Source organism: Pinus tabuliformis, chromosome 1_2 (assembly GCF_031772625.1).
Source record: "Pinus tabuliformis cultivar Carrire ecotype Pingquan chromosome 1_2, CPIR1, whole genome shotgun sequence".
NCBI lineage: Eukaryota > Viridiplantae > Streptophyta > Pinopsida > Pinales > Pinaceae > Pinus > Pinus tabuliformis.
In genome coordinates, this window is record NC_142298.1 from 552244919 (window position 1) to 552265427 (window position 20509).

The 20509-nt window shown below is 38.1% G+C and overlaps 1 long non-coding RNA gene across 1 annotated transcript; it reads right to left on the reverse strand.

Moving 5' to 3' along the window:
* Positions 1-555: 555 nt before the first annotated feature.
* Positions 556-15132, reverse strand: LOC149206775 (uncharacterized). The gene is made up of 5 exons (XR_016252590.1): positions 10076-15132; positions 9842-9969; positions 8376-8752; positions 1259-2171; positions 556-1130 (listed from the first exon to the last, which is right to left on the reverse strand). It is a non-coding gene; the product is annotated as an uncharacterized LOC149206775 (long non-coding RNA).
* Positions 15133-20509: the final 5377 nt, after the last annotated feature.

Below are 20509 nucleotides of genomic sequence, written 5' to 3' on the forward strand. Positions count from 1 at the left end.
CCTCATTTAAAATCAAGTTAAAAACCTCTCAGAGTCAAAGCACTGGGCATCAAAGCAAATCCTTTAAAGTCCCAAAACACAAATCAAGCAAGGCCTCATCTAAAATCAAGTTAAAAACCTCTCAGAGTCAAAGCACTGGGCATCAAAGCAAATACTTTAAAGTTCCAAAACACAAATCCAAATAAATATAAGAATGGATGGAAAACATCCAAGGAAAAACTACGAGAAAAGGGTTAGTTACTTGTTGATTCAAGTAAAACTCAGATTCTTTGAGAGGTTTAAACTTTATCTCCAAAACAGTCATAATAACCTAAAATGAAAAACTTATCCTGAAATATTAGTGGACTCAATGCTCCAGGTAAAAGAGGAGACTCCTAACAAGGAAACACATGATGGGTAAATCAGGTCTATGATTTCTCCAAGAGGCAAAGTGCAGATACTCTCAAAAGATTTGGAGGGGGTGTAGATGTATCACCCCCATGATTTTGCAAAGTTTCAACCACAATATCTTCCAACTCTCCTATCTAGAATCTATGCTACACAGGAACATAGCATCTTTCTTACTTTATAAAGCTTAACTTACGTTAGCTTATACTCTGCAGTTTTCTGTCTCTGTCCTTATCCTCTTTTCCAAGTATTCTGCTGAAATTATGCTAGAATTATCACGTCAGATAGTTCTGTATCAGATGTATACACTTTGACAGAACTTAATTTGACTTACTTTCTACTGTTATGATATGTTAACAATCTACAAACCCCATGTTCCAAACATTGCAACATTCTTAAATACCAAATGGCAGCATAAACTTACAGGACATGTACTCGAAAAAACAAAATGCATGAACTTTACCAGAATTCATCTAACTGTTATTAAATACTGTTAAATACACATGAGAATTTAAAATTTCAAGGAAATTACAGACGTTGACCATCAAGTACAAAGAAAACACAGTATGAAGAAAAGAATAATTTAGGATACCTTGGGTTGGGATTGCCTTTTACTACTTTCTGTCCATATACTTGCGCCAGCGATACCCATCATCAAGGATATCGATATCACTGGTTGTTTGTACAACAACGAGGCTCCCGAATAGTTCTAGTTGCCCCTATGATGTCCATCGTATCGGTTTCTTTCTTCGTGTCAATTTTCAGAGAAGCATTTGACACATATTAGAGCAAGGAATTAATTGCATCTGCAAAAATGATCAAATAGCTTCTACCAAATGAACAAATTAATATGAATTCTAATAAAAGTAACCTGCGATTTGAATCAGATTCTTCTTCATCAAGATCTTCACCACAGAACTTGTCCACTTGTGTCCTTCCATCATCAAGTTCACTTGTAGAAATTGATGATTGCTCCGGTGTACCTAGTGACTCCAGGTGATTAGAGTTTTGCCAGAGAACTTGTCCACTTGTGTCCTTCCATCATCATCTTCACTTGCAGAAATTGATGATTGCTCCAGTGTACCTAGTGACTCCACGTGATTAGAGTTTTGCCTTCGTGGTGGAGGAGACGATGGATCTGAGAGATCAGTAACAACAGAAGCTGATAAGGACCTTTCAAGACCTTCACTCTTCCCTTGTTGAGAATAACTTGAAGCATCATTAACTTTCATTAGCCCTAATTTAATGTTTTCCCAAGACAACCTGTCTTCAACTTTGACAAGAGAACCACAGCCTTCGGTACTTTCTCCCTCTTCATGAGGAGCGGCTGCCGCAGCAGCAGCTCCCATCTGACGACTGGGCTGAGGTTTATTATGGTTATGAACACCCTTGTACACAATCTCCGTTACATGTCCATCAAAAGAATGTTGAATCTTCTTTTTGGTTGGACAACTAGGGTGTGTGCACTTGTACTAACTCCGAGGATATTCACTACCTTTAACATGCCTTTGCCCATATTTGCGCCCATCATCAGAAGGACTTTCAATTCCAGTAGGAGGAACTATTACAGTTTGGTTAAACTCTGAAAGCTGCCTTTGTTTCTGCTCCTCAAAAGAAGCTGCCTGTGAAGGAACAACTTGCATAGCAGTAGCGCCAGTCGGTGGCGGTTCAGATTAAGAATCTGCCACAGGCTCTTTTGTCTTGCTAAAGATTGGCGAAGTCCACATCTGAGCATCATCCTGAACCCCTTTTAGAGACTGGTGATGGTTGTAACCAAAAGTTGCCTTCAAGATAAAACCCATACAACTGTTACTTTTCCAACTTCAAATGTTACTAACTTGAAATAAAATCTAGAGAGAGAGAAAATGGAAAATTAATCAATTATAAAACTATAGAGAGAGGATTCCAGTAAGCTCAAGATCAGCATGCTCATTGTAGCTCCATCTAAGTCTATTAGTGTGTGCAGCTGAAACAATCCCCTATAAATTGAAATTGTTTGAAATTGTTTGAATTGGGTGACAAATCCAAATAGAAATACATTTCTAATTCCATAAGTATAGCCCAAATTGGATTTCCCTTTTCTAGCTTGATCCCTACTTTTCAATCTAGCCCAGCATCCATTACATCTTGCCGTTTCTTTTCTATTCTAGTCTAATCAGGACTGAATTTTACAGAGGCATGGAAAGCAAAAAAACGTCAAATACTTGACTGCACTCTTGTTCAAAAACAAAAAGCTTACTATAGCGTTACCAAATTGTGTTTCCAAAAAGCCAGAGGCAAAGAGTTGCATGATGATTACCAGGTCTCCCAAAGGTTGCATGTCTGAACTAACGTTGGAACTGGAAAGAGGTTTGAAAGCAAAGCTGGAGCAGCTGCCATGCTCATTCTTTACAATGTCTAAGGCAGCAGTAGCAGCAGTGCTTTGAAATGAAAACACTGTCTTGCAGCAGGATCTGAAGGTAAATCCTAGACCAACTTGACAACTGTTAGCCATATGTTGCATAGGGACGGATTCATTGAAATATTAACCAGATAAGTGCCTAGCTGCCAGCATAACTAGATAATCATCAAAGCAGCAAGTTTTACCAGAATTACATCAGCTCAATTAATTATGCTCGATAACCTTGTGTCTGCTGTCAGTCTTGCTACCTTAGATCACCTTATCATTGAAGTCCAAGTGGGCACTTAATGGTAAATGAACAACAAAAAGGAGCCATTTTTTTCATAGGGACAGATTCATAGATGGTAATGGAACATAAGTTGACTGCTCCTGAATAAAATTAGATGTTTCGAAACTGTTAATTCATATTAAAACACAGTTTGCACAATATCTAAACCAAGCCCACTAAATAATGAATTTAATATTTCCTCCAATAATATTGTTGCTAGGTGGCATTCTATTTTACAAGGATGTTGGGTGAAAAAGGACACTTGGGGCCCACGTGATCTCAAGGGGTGCCACATGGCAGAGTGGGGCCATGCATATTTAAAGGTGCATGTTTGCCTAAGAGGGCAATTCTGGAACATGTTCATTCATTCTGGCATTCATTCAAGCATCCATTATCCATCATTCTGGTGAGCTAGGTTTTTGTGCGACGCGCTAGTGAGCCCTATGCTTGGAACTTAACATCGGCTAGAAGCTATTTTGGTTTATGGCTGTAAAGGTGCCTAGAGAGTAGCACAAGCTCCTATAAGCCCAGAGTTGAGACCATTTCTCGCTGGCTGTAAGGCACCCTAAAGGGGTGGGCACCACCGAACACTGGAAGGGCACAAAGAAGGGGTAAAGGAGCCATTTTTTTCATAGGGATGGATTCATATATGGTAATGGAACATAAGTTGACTGCTCCTGAATAAAATTAGATGTTTTGAAACTGTTAATTCGTATTAAAACACAGTTTGCACAATATCTAAACCAAGCCCACTAAATAATGAATTTAATATTTTCCTCCAATAATATTGGTGCTAGGTGGCATTCTATTTTACAGCTATGGTTTGTGAAAAAGGACACTTAAGGCCCACGTGATCTCAAGGGGTGCCACATGGCAGAGTGGGGCCACGCATATTTAAACGTGTATGTTTGCCTAAGAGGGCGATTCTCGAACACGTTCATTCATTCAAGCATCCATTATCCATCATTCTGGTGAGCTAGGTTTTTGTGCGACGACCTAGTGAGCCCTATGCTTGGAACCTAACATCGGCTAGAAGCTATTTTGGTTTATGGCTGTAAAGGTGCCTAGAGAGTAGCACGAGCTCCTATAAGCCTAGAGTTGAGACCATCTCTGGCTGGCTGTAAGGCACCCTGAAGAGGTGGGCACCACCAAAGACTGGCAGGGCACAAAGAAGGGGTGTGCCACTTAGGCACAGGTTCAAGAGAGTGGAAGCCTGTGGTTGGAGCAGTGTCTGCTAAGTTAGTACCTCATTCGAGGATATGTGTTTGTTATTTGGTTTTCACCGTTGCATGTGGAGTTGCACCCTCGGCTCGAGGGTGACCCATGGTTGAGATTTATGAACCATGCGATCAATGGTTGGGTGGAACGTGAAGAGCACGCAACCACTTGGATTTCAGTTGTAGATAAGTGTCTACTATGCAATTAATTATATTTATGTGTCATGCTTATAATCGTATGTTTTCATGTTTGAAACCCTAGTTAGGGTTTGGTATTTATGTATGTGTTCCATTGTGCATGAACATAATATGTTGTATTTAAACCCTAATTTTCATGTGCATAAACACTAGCTAGTGGAGTGTGGATTGGTAATGTGCTTATTCGGTTTTACTAAATAGGGTTTTATGAGTTAAATATACTTTGTTGTGTATGACTCTAAATTATTGTGTAAACCCTAATTACTATGTGAATGTTAATGGCTAAAGCATTGTGCTAATTACTCGTTAATTATACATGTTTTTAATGGATTCAATGCTATGGTTAATACCCATGTGACAAAATTACAATGGGGTTTGCACAAAGTTATAGGGGCTCTCGCAGTGAGCCAAGGTTTAGTATCTGAAATCGGTAATTATGTGCTTTTGTAGGAATTTTTGGGGAACTTTGGTTTTTGGGTTAGTAGCGTTGCCTAGTTGGGGGTCAGGGATGTTACATAATTGATGTGGCAGTTCAATGTGCTCACCTCAATCTACGTCATGGCATGCATGACTAGTTTTGGCAAGTAGTATCCATAGCCACCTTATCCATCTTGTAGTAACCTCTAGTCCTCCCCTTTCATTCCTCTTGTTCTAAAATCTCCTTACTCTCTTCATGTCCTACACCTTCCCTCCCTTTTGTCTCCCGTTAACATGCGTCCTGGTCTAGGGTCTGTGAATCTCTATTAAGTGGTATAAGTCTTCTCACTCTCTGTCCGACAATGGCTCTAGTCAACGCAATTGCAATTGCAAAGAAAAAAACTTAGCTCGATCATTTATTCAGCAATAATCACCACATTGAAAATAGCACTCTCATTTTTTTCAGTTGAATCTTCAATTATGCTTCTTCTCGTAGCAGTTGGAGGTTGTTCCCTCACCCTGAGCATATGTAGTCACCAAAGCTATTGTTGTAGATGTGCATGTTTCAGTGCAAGTCAAAGCATACCTAGATTGAACCAAATGTTGGGAAATTAGGTAACTGTAATGGATGCTTCCACCGAGAAAGGTGGAACGAGGAGGAATGTTGACTCTTGTGCCTTTTCCTCTGCTTATGGCTTTGGATATGCCTTAGACACCTGGGATGACGCTGGAGCTTACTCATATGTCAATTGATTATGGTGGAGGAATGCCATCCATGCGCTACCAAGTATCACAATTATTAGAGAATTGACACACCCACCCCATCCACCGGGATGAACTATAGAGCATCAGTTGTAGCAAAATATGCAATTTGAATAAAACTATAATGCCCCGCCAACAACATGGAATACAATGAATTGAAAAGAATTAATTGCATGGAGCTCTGCAACCTCATAATTATTTAATAAGCCTACATAGTGACCTACACAAAAATTAGTTTTTTAAATGATTAGTGATTCCTACCAATTAAATAGAAATAAATCGTTGACTTGGGAGATCTAAGTCAAATCATGTAAGAATGAACCCATGAAAGAATCATATTTCAAATTTCAAAAATATAAAAATGAATTCAATTTTTCTAAAAAATAAAATAAATATTAAAATTTGACAAGACTTGGAATAAACATGATGAAATCGAGCAAATTAATATACAATCAATGGATTTTGACTGCTACGGAAAAACTATAGTCCCTGGCTAGAGGGATGGACTGAAAATGTCTCCATACAAAAATGTCTATAATTAAACATCATAAACTAATATTGTTAAATTCTTAATTGGCCTTATTTAATATTAAATTTACTTACAACCAGTTCATTATGAACAATTGATTTGTTTGCTTGAAAAATGTCACGAGTGCAAGAAGGAAAATAAAAGTGGTCGTGCTACCTCAAAACCGAACAATCAAACAAGGGGGAAGGACCATGCACCCTCATTATATGAGGGTTATGGATCTTAACCCCAATAAATGTGGTCACTCTACCACACAAGGGGGAAGGACCATGCACCCCCATTGCAAGGGGTTATGGATCTTAACCCCAATAAATGTGGTCACTCTGCCTCAAACCAACACAATCATGTAGGTGAAGGATATTGCACCCTCATGATATGAGGGTTATGGACCTTAACCCCAAAGAGAAGGATCAAAAATAGGTTATTTCCTCTCCACCAACATTAATGGCAGAAGTCAAATTACTAAGTGGAGTGGCAAAATAGAAGAATCATAACAAGTGCATGTGGATAAGGTTTTGAGAATGGAGATAAAATGGATTCAATATTCTTATGTATTTGTTGCTTTTGTTGCATGCTTTTATCTCCCTTTTGTCTGATAAAAGATCATGTTCCTTTTAGTTGTTGTATTCTTAGGTTATTTTGAGGGTATTGCTTAGATATACCAATGTTGATGCCCAGGGTAATGAGATCATTATAAAGCAGCAAAGCTTGGACAAGTGGCTACCGGAGTGGAGAACCATGCAACTTCATAATATGACAATGATGGATCTTAACCCCAAGAGAAGGATTTGAAATTGTTTCACCCTCTGCAGAAGTCACACTATTGTATGAATTGGCAAGATGGAAGAATCCTATGAATTGCCAAGTAAAAAAGGTGTTGAGAATGAAGAGAAAGCCATAGCTTCAATCTTCTAATGCATTTGTTTCTTTTAAGGCTCACTTTCATCACCTTTTTGTCTAGTTAGAGACCCTATTTGGTTTTAGCTAGTCTATGTTCCTAGGTTTTCTAAGGCTTGGTCTCAAGACAAGTTAGTGTGTGGACTTAAGGCCTAACAAAAGTTGATTTACGAATGGCAGAAACACATATGTAGGATGAAGTACGAGGCTTTGTTTCAAGATACATTAGTGTGTGAATTAAGGCCCAACTAAAGTTGATTGAAGAATTGTAGAAATATGTACGATAAGGACTAAAGGGAGTTGATAGAATGAGGTCAAAAGTGGAGCATTCTTTCTGAGCCTTCTAGGAGGCCAAGTTTTTTATGTTCATTATATTTCCTAACTATGATAAGTTCTTGTCAAACATGCATTCCTATATGATAGAATGATGGAAGAAGTTCGTGATGGTTTTGGCTCTTCCATAAAAACATGAAGAGCCATATAAAAAGTTGTAGATATTATTGGGCTATTAGGACAAATGTGTCATGTTTTAATGATAATGTTGAAATAAAAACATGAAGCAACCATATAAAAATTGTAGATACTATTGGGCTAATAGGAAAAATGTGTCATGTTTTAAAGATCATGTTGAAATCGAAATACACAGTAAGAATCCCACACTCTCCGGTGGCACAAAGTGGTTAGTACCCCTCCCAATTGTAGATGAAAATTGGTATGGTCATAACTTGGATTGAAAAGTGCTTAGTACACCTCCCAATTGTAGATGAAAATTGGTATGGTCATAACTTGGATTGAAAAAGTGTGTAGTACCCCTCCCAATCATAGATGAAAACTAGTATGGTCATAACTTGGATTGAAAATTTTATTTTGTTTCATCCATATCTACAAACTCTACTCTATTATGAAAGAATAATATAGAAAATTATAGATATTATGGGGCTAAAAAGACAAATGTCTCATGTCTTAATGAAAATGTTGAAATTGAAATACACATGTAAGAAACCCACTCTTCAGTGGCACAAAGTGCTTAGTACACCTCCCAATTGTAGATGAAAACTAGTATGTCATAACTTGGATAAAAAATTCTATTTTATTTCATCCATATCTACAAACTCTACTTAGTAAGAAGAAAGCTTGGCTTATGCTTGAAGATTCCAATTACCTTCCTTTACTAATATTGCCTATAATAAATTTATACGTGAACACACGTGATATAAGACGCAACAAAAGAATTCAATTAAAACAAAGTTGAACCATTAAATTATGTAGCAACAAACTAGTGAATTCCCTCATACATACCTCTTTCATCTTTGCCCATTACATTTGCTCAATCTTCATCCACGCTAAATCCCCAAAATATGTGTTGTTAAGGCTTGCCTTAATTTGAAGGCAAATCAAAAACCATGAACAAAAGTATATAAAAATAAAATGAAAATATATAAATAAATAAATAAACAAACAAACAAACATGAAAAACAAACTGTGAAACCACGATTTAGCATGGCCATGCTCACAAAATGTAAAAAAATAACCGTAGTTAAACAAAAACAAAGTAACAAGCAATAGCAAAATATAACAACAACAATAGCAAAAAGAAATGAAAATAACAAAAACAAAACAAAGAGAAATAGTAGACAAATTCTTCTTTACAATCCCAAAAAGTGTATGTGGTCATCCTGCACATTAAAAATAGAAGAATATTAAATAGAGACCATAAAATCTTATGACAAGTATTAAATACACACCAAATATCTTTTGAGAAATATAAAACAAAGACCAACGTGAGGATTTCATAGCAGATAGCATGGATTTTTACACCAAAAGAGAACTCGCCTCTACTACTACCTCTTCAAAATAATATAGTGTTTCTACATAGATATTTCAATAGTTTCATCAATTATCCTCCGTGTTATTTTCCCTACATGACATTGCGCTCAATTTTTAAATAAACAACAAAATAGTTTCATCAATTAACCTCCATGTTATTTTCCCTACATTGCATTGCACTCGATATTTAAATAAACAACAAATTAATTAATTAAGATGCCTCTAACTTAAATGAGACTAGATTTTGTATTGACCAAATGCTCTTGTATATCCATGTTACCCCTTTTACCTGAACTTACCATTGATGTTAGCTCACTCTCAATAGTTGAGTTCTTTATTGTTTCATATGTGCTCTTTCTTTGCATCCATGGCATTACATGGATTTATATTTGTTGTTTAACCTACAATATCATCAAACTCAGGCTACAGTGAAGAAAATAGCTCTAACAAACAAATGGTGGATGTTTCCCTAAAAAGTCTGAAAAATGTTTTTTTTAAGCATATGCCTATGCAGTTCTTAATCTGGCATCCTGCATATGTCGGTGACATTTGACATTTGATATGGTCTTTTCACCCGACTAAACCTGGATAATATTATTATATGAAGACTTTAATTTCTTATTCACACCTTGAGGAGAGTTGATGTCATTTAAAGTGAATGTTGACATGGTATATTCATATAGATCTAGCTTTTGATTGCCAACATTTGCACAGAAATTAACAATTTGTAGTGAGTAGATGCCTGCATGTCACAAATTGACAAGTCACTTACACTAGTGAGTCCCCTACTTTCAAATATATCTTGCCTAGCAACAATTGATGTATGAGCAATAAAACAATATATATAGATATGATGACAATATGCAAAGTTTGAGCATATTATAATTCTAAACGCTCTACAGAAACACCAAATTAGATCACAGAGCAGATGAGCTAACCCTCATGTTGGTGAGGAGTCACATCACAATCCTCCCACCAAGGCCTTTGTGGCAAGTTTAACCTTCAAAAATTTAGCTCCAACAGGAATATGTTAAAGGCTTGCACTAGAGGCAGAGGGTTGTAATCCCTGTAACATAAAGCAATTTTCTAGTCTTGTTGAAAATCCAGAGATGCATGCAATCCAAAAAGCATAAAATATTGAAGAACAAGGATAAAGAGACTAGAACACTCACCCATTATTTACAAAATTCCATGCTACTTGTGCTAAAGAATTTTCTGCACCATTAAAAATCTTAATTGCAGAAACAAGATATTTGTATGGATGTTGCACGATAAAAGCAAAGGCCAAAGGCCAATGTGGAAAGAAGAACTCCCTCTACCATGAGTAACACCTGTGGAAAACAGAACTTGCTCCACCATGAGTAACACCTATTTCTGTTATTCATGGCACTATTTAGTATTGAAAACCAAATTTAAATATCATAAATCAAGTTGCATAAATACAAACAAAGAATGCTACATAAACATTGAATCCATAAAATACATCCAAAATGTTAGATCCTTAAAATTCATTAGCAAAAAAGGACATAAAACATGTTTCAACATCAAGTTTTACATTGTTCTAACCCATACCTTTTCTCTAATATGTTTGGCTGCAGTTGGGTTCCTCTTTTGCCAAATGTCCTAAGCTAACATTGTGACATCTCAAAGAAGCACAAAAGTTTCTTCTATCTTACCAGAAAATATATGCAGTTGCAACAGTCTACACAGAGAATTAAACATAACTAATCATCAAAATGATATATTTACAACATTTGGACTAATCGCAATATACATCTCCAACAATATACTAAATTGAACCAAAAAAATAAAACAATACTAAAAAATGTGAAAGTTGAGCATTGGATTCTTGGGCATGAAGTCATCCATCAAAGGAGTAAGGCCATTTCTCCCTCAACATAAAACATGCCTAACAATATTGAAAAGAGCATTCAACATATTGTTTATTTTGTTACAGCTGTCGGTTAGTAACAATAATTAACAATAATACTCATTGACTCAACCCTGAAATAATTGACCGATCAAGCTTGGTCAAACTCGCTGATACAAAACAAATTTGACTACACTTGCAAGTACTTGACAAATTTTTCAATACACACCATGTGGGATCCAAATATTCACCGAGCAAACAATAAGAAAAAAAATGCAAAATAGAACCCTCATTCTCCATTATTATCAGTTCTGATTTTTTTTTAGACAAGGTTTTCTACAGAATGTTGTATTTGTATTTTTGCAGCCAGTTTGGACATTTTTCACGCGTTGATGAATGTATAGCAAGGGAAAACTAGGCATCCTGTTTTCGGCATTAGAAATCTATTGGCTGGGAAAATATCTAAAGATTTGCAGTGGAGACTCGAGAGCACACTATGTTTATGATAATTCCACCTATTATTCCCACGCAATTTTTCTTTATTTCGCCGATGCAAAACTTTCATCAACTTCTTGGGAATTTTTTGGATTTTAGGTTGGATGTGTTCACATTATAGAGTAAAAAAATTAATAAAAAAAACTATGAAAATTGTTCAAGGGAGGGAATTTGTCTAGCCCTATCGCAAATACCTGAGTGCAGCAAGTTGGAATGTACCATGAAAATTGTTCGAGGATGGGAATTTACAAAAAACAACCATTTGAAGTACCATGTCAATTTTAAAACTTTGACCAAATGAGAATACAAGAATTAACCATCATCAAAATGGTAAATCTAGGAGCCATTGAAGTTGCAAAAGTGAGACACTGAAACAAGGCTTGAATTTGGACAAGGCTCATTTTTTGCCTTTAGTCCACCTCCTCTAGCTCAAACCACTTCTACTTGTCCCCCTTTAATAACAATGCTAGATTTTAAGCACAATTTATTTTGCTTCACATATTACACCTAAGGGTTGAATCTCAACCTAGCCTAAAGAGCATAGGAGGGGTGAAGTTGAGAAAGCGATAAGGATATTTTGGTCTTATTGAGACCTACCTTTCTTTGTTGCTAGATACCATATTGGTAGGATACTATTGAGGTTCTCGTTGGTTGTTGCTTGAATTTTGAAAGTCCTAGATTTAAAGTTCTTAAGGGTGCGATTTTGGTTGAAGTTGTCCAATTTGTGAGAAAATCCCTTGCACAAAATTGTTCTTCAGCAAAGACAGTTTTGCAATATTATGACGAATGGATAAATTGGTGACAAACATAAACTATATATCGGAGTTCTCAGTCCTATCGCATTCTTGAAAAGTCATTGTTAAAATTGACAACTAGGGCCAAACTCCATGTGGATCATGTTATTAATGGAAGTTGATATTTTTCTTGGATCCCTCTCATCAAGAGGTGTAGGATTGATCTAAAGATCATCCGATTCCGATAATTATTCATGGAGATATGAATTTATTTGTGTTATGGGACAATTTGTCAAGGTCGGCCATTAACCAAATAAACCCCACTTGTGCTCAACGTTTTAGTATAAATAGAGGTGGCCTTCAAGTTATTTCAACACACTTGGGATCTCTTCCTCTCTACTTGTCTTTGGGTTTTAGTAGGAGGGGAGATCCTAAGGGATAACGTTGTGCTAATCCAGAGGGCAAAAGCCAAAACAGCTGGAAGTGCTGGAACTGCCAGGAAAAGTCGGAACAGCCAGAACTATCGGAACTGCTGGGAATAGAGAGAACGGCTAGAATTGTCGGAACAGCCAGAATAGCCAGAACTGTCGGAACCGCTGGGAATAGCCAGAATGGCCGGAACTGCCGGAACAACCGAGAAAGCTGATGCAGAGGGCAGAAGCCGGAACTGTCGGGAACTGCCGGGAAAAGTCGGAACTGTCGGGAATTGTTGGAACCATTGGGAATTGCTGAGACTGCCAGAACAGGCGAGAACGCTTGACACAGAGGGTAGAAGCCGAAACTGCCGAGAATAGCCAGAACTACCGGAACTGCCAAAATTTCCGGAACTGTCGGGATTTCCAGAACTGTCGAGATTGCCAGAACTGTCGGGAACTACCGAGACTATAGGGAACTACCAAAACTGTCGAGAACAACCGGAACTGCTGAGAATAGCCAAAACTACCGAGAACAGCTGGAACAACCAGAGCATCTGTCTCCAAAGGAGAGCAGCATGCAAGGGACAACTAACTAACATTGGGACAGTTGTATGTTACTTAGCAGCAAATACACCAAGCATGCAATGTTACAGCTAGCATGCAACAACAAGCATGCTAAGGACAACAAGCATGCTAGCGACAACAAGCAAGCAAGATGCAGCTAACGCATAGGTCAGTATGGCAACATGGTGCAACAATAGCACATAATGCAATACAATGATGGGTACAGTCATGATTAATGAAGCGTGATGAGATGCAGCATAGTGATGATGGGTGCGGCATGGTACAGTTTAGTGAGGTGCAACATGATGACGAAATGCAACACAACAATAGGTGAAGGAGTCACCTTGGAGAATTAGTTAAAGCAACGTGTCTTCAACTGATCTCATGTATCATCTTCTTAGAGATGATCTATGTTCTTATCTAGATAAGTCAAAGTGTTGACTTCTGTTGTAAACGTACTATCTCTCTCTCTCTGCTGAACTATTGAAGAACATATAAGAAGAATTGATCAAGGGTTTCCCCACATTGGGGTTTGTCCCTGGCTAGCGCCACATTTTGTGTCCTCTTGTCTTGGCTTGTCTTTTGCGATTTATGTTTATGGTCTATCTGCAGTTTACTTTAATGCTGATGTGATTGCTAATCTGGAAAAGATATTGAGCTAAATGTGAAAATTGGAATAAATTGCTCTAAGCATAACATAGAACATACCTAAAATTAACATGGTATCAAAGCTGAGGTGAAGACAATGCCCAAGCAAGAGTGAAAGAGCAATCACCGAAGACAGTTGGGAAAGAAAAAAAAGGATCAATGGATTCCTCATCCCTCTTCAAATTCACCAAGGGTGAAGTCGAAGCAGAGAATATTATCAGAATGGTGTAGCGGAAGTTTCTGATGGCCTACCTAAAGATCACTTCATTGGGAAGTCCGGATCTAAGGGTGGAAGGAAAGGCAAATGCCTTGGTTGCAATAAGTTTAGCCATTATGTGAAGGAGTGTTTGAATGGCAGAGACACATCTCTTGATGAAGATAACAATCATTCCAGGGACATCTTCAATGATCAAAGGAATGACAGGTAATGCAAGTCATCAAGGAAATGGTCGACTCTTCAAAAAAAAAAGCAAGGAACCCTAGGTATGAAGAATCAAATGTTGTTTTTGATAAGATAAAGAAGCGTTATCTTATATTGGCCCTCTCCTTCAGATTCTTTGGGAATCTCGCTTATTGATTGTAGTGCTTCAAGGCACATCATCGGATAGTAGGTTGCACTCTCTAATTTGGTAGAGATGGAAACAATCGTGGGATTATACTTGGAGTCGATGCCACCTATCCTGGAAAGGGTGTAGGGAATGTTACCCTCACTTGAATGAGGGTAACTCGATTCATTTACAGAATCTCTTTTATGTACCTGATCACAAGAATAACTTGGTGTCCATCTCGGAAAGGGAAGTCAAAGGTTTCAGGGTGGCATTCATCGATGGAAAGGTATGTGTTAAAAAATAGAATTTTCAAAGATGCTTTTTCTCATGGGTTCAGGGTTGGCAATTTGTATCAAGTTGCAGGATGGTCCATTGGGTATCTTGTCAATTGACATATCGCATCTACAACACCGAAGGTCTACCTATGGGGCCCTACCCGATGTGAGTCAGATGGTGATAGGGATGCCTGAATCGAAGAAGAGCATAAGGTACATGTCTGAGATGTACCAAAGGAAAATCTTATAAGGGGACCATTCCCCTCATGCAGCAGGTCCACAGGTTTGGAACAACTCGAGGAGTTTGAGATTCATGATCGGGATCTCATGTATACAGGTGGAAGAAAGTCCTCTATGGCTTGAAGCAAAGCACCCCGGGCATAGTATGAGAGGATTGATAGTTGTCTGATGAAGCTGAGATTCACTAGGAGTGAAACTGATCCAAACCATTACCCGAAGGTTGTGGATGATATGTTGGCATTATGATTCAGGTGTTGTCCTTGATGGCAACCCATTCAGGTGGTAGATCACTATTCTTGATGATCAGCTCTCTATTTTTAAGAAGGACGCAGGCAATCTGTTCAGAAAGTGCGTCCCCGCAGGTATACCATGCAGAACCCGCGTCCAGGGACGCAGGCCAGCCGTTCAGGGGGTGCGTCCACCCAGTGCACACATTTCAAGACAGAGAAAAGCACGTGGGGGTTTCTTGTGTGGTATCTAGCCGACGGTTTTGTGTTTCTATGGTGTCGGCTCGTGGTATTGTTCCATGTTTTGGGGAGGAGCTTGCCTATATAAAGCAAAGGAGTTCATTTGGATTTATCATCATCTTTGGTTGAATATCTTTTGGTGTGATCTAGTCCAGATCTATGAGGGCGAATCTTCTAATGGACTGTGATCTCTATGGCGCATGATCAGATCTGCAGATCTGACTGTTTGGGCTAGTTCTGAAGTCTTCATATCTTTTATATCTGAAGGGACGCAGGTTCAGTGAAGGGCAAGTGCGCCGAGACGCAGTACAGTAAGGGCTCAGGTGCGTCTCTGAAGCGAAAGACGCGGCGCGATAGTATTATTGGATGCGTCTCTGAAGCAAAAGACGCGGCGCGATAGTATTGTTGGGTGCGCCGGTACGCAGAGCAGTTTAAAGGCATAGTGTGTCGGCACGCAGAGCAGCAGAAGGTAAACTGCGTCCAGTCGCAGGCCACAGAAAGGAAAATTGCGTCCCTGTCTTAAGATGATCTGTTGACTGTATTTTTCTGTTCATAAGGTGTTCTGGGTTAGTTCTGTGATTACTGATCTGATAACTGTAGTGGACTGTAACTGGTGTATACTTGTTGATCATTTGATTCTTCATGAAAAGAAGTAGGGGGTTGTAGCTCCCTTCCAGGAGAGACTGGAAAACGAGAGAGAGTTGTAGCTCTCTGCAGGTTGCAGCCTGCGTACTGGTAAAGGACTGCACCAGTACAAAATCATTGTAAAAGAATTTCTAAATTGAAAGAAGATAGAGACATATTGCAGCAGGTGGTTTTCTCCCACATTGGGTTTCCACCTTACATCTTGTGTTTTTTGGTGTGACTGTCTATTTTCTTTGTTCATGCTCATTATTTTATGGTACTGATATGCAAGAATAATTCAAAAGATCAAATAAGGAAGATTTGTTAAATTGCTACATAATACTGATTCACCCCCCCTCTCAGTATTATTTTCAACAATTGGTATCAGAGCAGGTCCTTCAGAAAAGCTTGATCGCTTGAAGGTAGATCGTTCATCATGAGCAACTACGAGAGAGAAGCATCAATCAGGCCACCGGTTTTTGATGGGACAAACTTCAATTATTGGAAGGTAAGAGTTACTGCATATCTTCAATCTCTTGGTACAGAAGTTTGGGACATTGTAGAAACAGGCTATGCTTTTCCTTCAGCTACTCCTACAGATCCAGCTGAGAAAAAGAAGTATGAAACAAATGCAAAAGCAGTCAGTACTCTATTAGGAAGTATATCTCAAACAGAATTCATGAAGGTAATGCACTTCAAATCAGCAAAAGAAATATGGGACAAAATGATCACGAGCTATGAAGGAGATGAACAGGTAAAACAAGCTAAACTTCAAACTCTCAGGATTCAATATGAGACTCTCAAGATGTATAATGATGAAAGTGTGGCTAATTATTTTCTTCGGGTAGATGAGATTGTTAATTGTATGAAAAATTTGGGTGAAGAAATAAAAGAATCTATAGTAGTTCAAAAGATTCTAAGATCATTATCCTCCAAGTTTGAATCCAAAGTATCTGCAATAGAAGAAAAAGAAAATCTCCGTGTTCTCACTATGTCTCAGCTACATGGAATTCTAACTGCTTATGAAATGAGAAAGGGAGGTCCATCAGACAGAAGGGAGGCTTCTTTTAAGGCATCAGGCAAAGAAGATCACTATGAAGCAAGCCATGTTCCAGAAGAAGAGAAAGAAGAATCAAATTTTGTCAGAAATCTTCAAAGAGGTTCTGGAAGGTTCAGAGGTAAGCTACCTTTCAAATGCTTTGCTTGTGGAAGAGTAGGTCATTATGCTGCAAAATGTCCTTATAAGGATAAAGGAAAGGAACCAGCTAGATGGAACAAGAAACAAAGTGCAAATAAGAAAAGCTACTACACCCATGAAGATAGTGATGGCTTATCAAACAGTGATGAAGATGAACAAGGTAATAAATATAGGTTGTTAATGGCATTTGAAGATGATGATTATGAGGATGCTGTAGATGTGGATAACCTTTATGATGAAATTACTAGACTCAAGAGATGTATAGAAGAAAAGAACATGATCATTGATACTCTACAATTTCAAATTGATGAAAAGGAAAAACATCTTGAAAAATTAGAAGGTGAAATTGTTGGTCTTAGAAAAGAAATTGAGAAAACAAAAGCTATTAATCTCAAGTTTGTCAAAGGATCTGAAACTTTGGATGAGATTATCAGTGTACAGCGGTCTCCACTAAATAAGACAGGTCTGGGCTATAATGGAGAAACTTCTCAAGCATCCACTTCAAAAAGTTATCTTGATGCAGCAAGAAGAAATGAGCAAAAGCACAATGAAGATCATCAGGTAAAGCAGGGACAAACTTCAAACAGAAACTATCAGGGGCAATCCAGCTTAAGGGTGAACAAAAGCCACAACCAGCCACAGGTAAAATCTTCCCAGTTTGGTTCAAGAATAGATGAAAATAGAAATTACAATCAGTTGGCTGGTAGATTCAATAACCGCAGAAGCTTCTTCAATGGACAATGCTTTTCTTGCCATAACTTTGGTCACAAAGCAGCTCAATGTGTTGCGTATAAAACAATCATGACTAGGGAAGCTCAAAAACAAAGAAGTATGACAGGGATTACAAAAAGGACCTATAACAACTTTTCGGCTCTTGAAAATGAAGTTGAATGTTCTATTTGCAATAATTTTGGTCATGAAGACTTTGAATGCAGAAGCAGGTTTCAGGAAAGAAAGGAACAAGAGCGGAAAAAGGAACAAGCCTTAGACACCAAAACATGGAGAATAAAGGAACCTCAAACAGAAAGATGTGGGATAGCATTTTATGCAGAAGGACAGGAAAATCTATGGTACATTGACAGTGGATGTTCGAAGCATATGACAGGTGATAAAGAAAAACTTGAATCTTATTCTATTTTAGAAAAGGGAAAGAAAGTCTCTTTTGGAAATGATACTCCTGCAACTATAAAAGGAAAAGGTATTGCTCCTTTAAAAGAAGATGTTAAGGCTGGAAATGTTTTGTATGTTGATGGATTGAAGCATAATCTACTAAGTGTCAGCCAGATGTGTGATCAAAGAACCGAGGTTATATTCAGATCAAATGGATGTCTTGTTCGTGATCTTGATACAGGTAAAACAGTTCTCAAAGGGAAAAGAACTCCAAATAATCTATACATATTTGAAGAAGGACAACAACAATGCTATCTAAGCAAGGATGAAGAGCACTGGTTATGGCATCGAAGGTTGGGACATCTAAGCTTCTCACAAATAAGGAAAGCATGCAAATATCAGGCAGTTCGCGATTTTCCAGATATCAAAATTCCTGACAACACCATATGCAGATCATGTCAGTTTGGAAAACAAACCAGGACTAACTTTCCAGAGAAAGAAGGATCAGCTAGCATGCCTCTTGAGCTAGTACATACAGATGTATGTGGACCATTCAGGAAAAGAACACCTAGAGGAGAGGAATACTTGATATTATTTATTGACGATTTCTCCAGGTTTGTTTGGTTAGGACTTATGAAGCACAAAGATGAAGCATTCGAAAAATTCAAATCCTTCAAAGCCTTGGTTGAAAATGAATCAGGTCACAAAATTAAGTGCCTCAGATCCGACAGAGGTGGGGAATTTACTTCAAATGAATTTTTCGATTTCTGTGATGAACATGGGATAAGGAGAGAATTCTCTACAGCTAGAACTCCTCAGCAAAATGGAGTTGTTGAAAGAATGAACAGAACAATCCAACAAATGGCTCGTGCTATGCTTGATGAATCAGGAACTCCCGCAACTTTCTGGGGTGAAGCTGCACATGCTGCGGTTATTATTCTCAACAAGACAAATGTCCGGGTGAACAGCACTCAAACTCCTCATGAGCTCTGGAGTGGTAAAACTCCTTCGGTAAAGCACTTCAAAATCTTTGGGAGCAAATGCTATATCAAGAATACTGAGGAGCAGCTTGGCAAACTTGATCCTAGAGCAGATGAAGGCATTCTTCTTGGCTATTCTCCACATAGCAAAGCATACAAATGCTACAATAAAAGACTTGGCAGAATTGTTGACAGCATTGATGTAGTGGTTGATGAGAAAGGATACATTCCTAGGCAAATACATCGTGAAGACATCGAAGAAGATGAAAGCTACCCTCAAAGACAGAATGATGAAGAAGAAGAACCTCAAGAAGAATCTCAAGAAGAACCTCACGAAGACGCAGAAGAACGAACAAGAATAGAAGAAAAGACTCCATCCAGATATGTTCAGAAGAACCATCCAGAATCTCAGATCATGGGACAGAAAGAAGCAGGTATACAAACTAGAAGAACAGTTGCAGAAGCTTCAAGCTATTTGGCATTACTCTCCTCTACTGAACCACAAAATGTGAAAGAGGCATGCAAAGATGAATGTTGGGTGAAAGCAATGGATGAAGAACTTGAGCAAATCGAAAAGAACAACACTTGGGAGCTGGTTCCTAGACCAAAGGATAAGAATGTTATTGGAACAAAATGGGTCTTCAAAAATAAATTGAATGAAAATGGAGAAGTAATTAGAAACAAAGCCAGACTTGTTTGTAAAGGATATGCGCAGCAAGAAGGAATAGACTTTGAAGAAACTTTTGCTCCTGTTGCAAGACTTGAGGCCATCTGAATGTTCCTTGCTCTCTCAAGTTTTCAGAATTTCAAAGTATTTCAAATGGATGTGAAATCAGCCTTTCTGAATGGAGACTTGGATGAAGAAGTATACATTGAACAACCAGATGGGTTCATTCTTGGAAATAATCCAAATCTTGTATGCCGATTAAAAAAGGCTCTCTATGGTCTCAAACAAGCTCCAAGGGCTTGGTACTACCGGTTGGACAAATATCTTCATCAACAAGGTTTTTCAAAAGGTTCAGCAGATAGCAATCTGTATATAAAAGTTGAAAATGACAAATTGCTAATACTTGTTGTGTATGTAGATGACATTATTTTTGGCAGCAATGAAGAAGCTATGAGTCAAAGCTTTGCCTCGGTCATGCAGAAAGAATTTGAAATGTCCTTACTAGGAGAACTGACATACTTCCTTGGTTTGCAAATCCAACAAAAGGAAGGAGGAATCCTTTTATCTCAAACCAAGTATCTCAAGCAGATTTTGAAGAAATATGGCATGGAAGATGCAAAACCAGTATGTACACCCATGGTCACAGGATGTAGTCTCAGTGCAAATGATGAATCTGCAGCAGTACATCAACCAACCTACAGATCTATGATTGGAAGTTTACTATATTTGACAGGTACCCGACCAGACATCATGCATGCAGTTGGAATAGT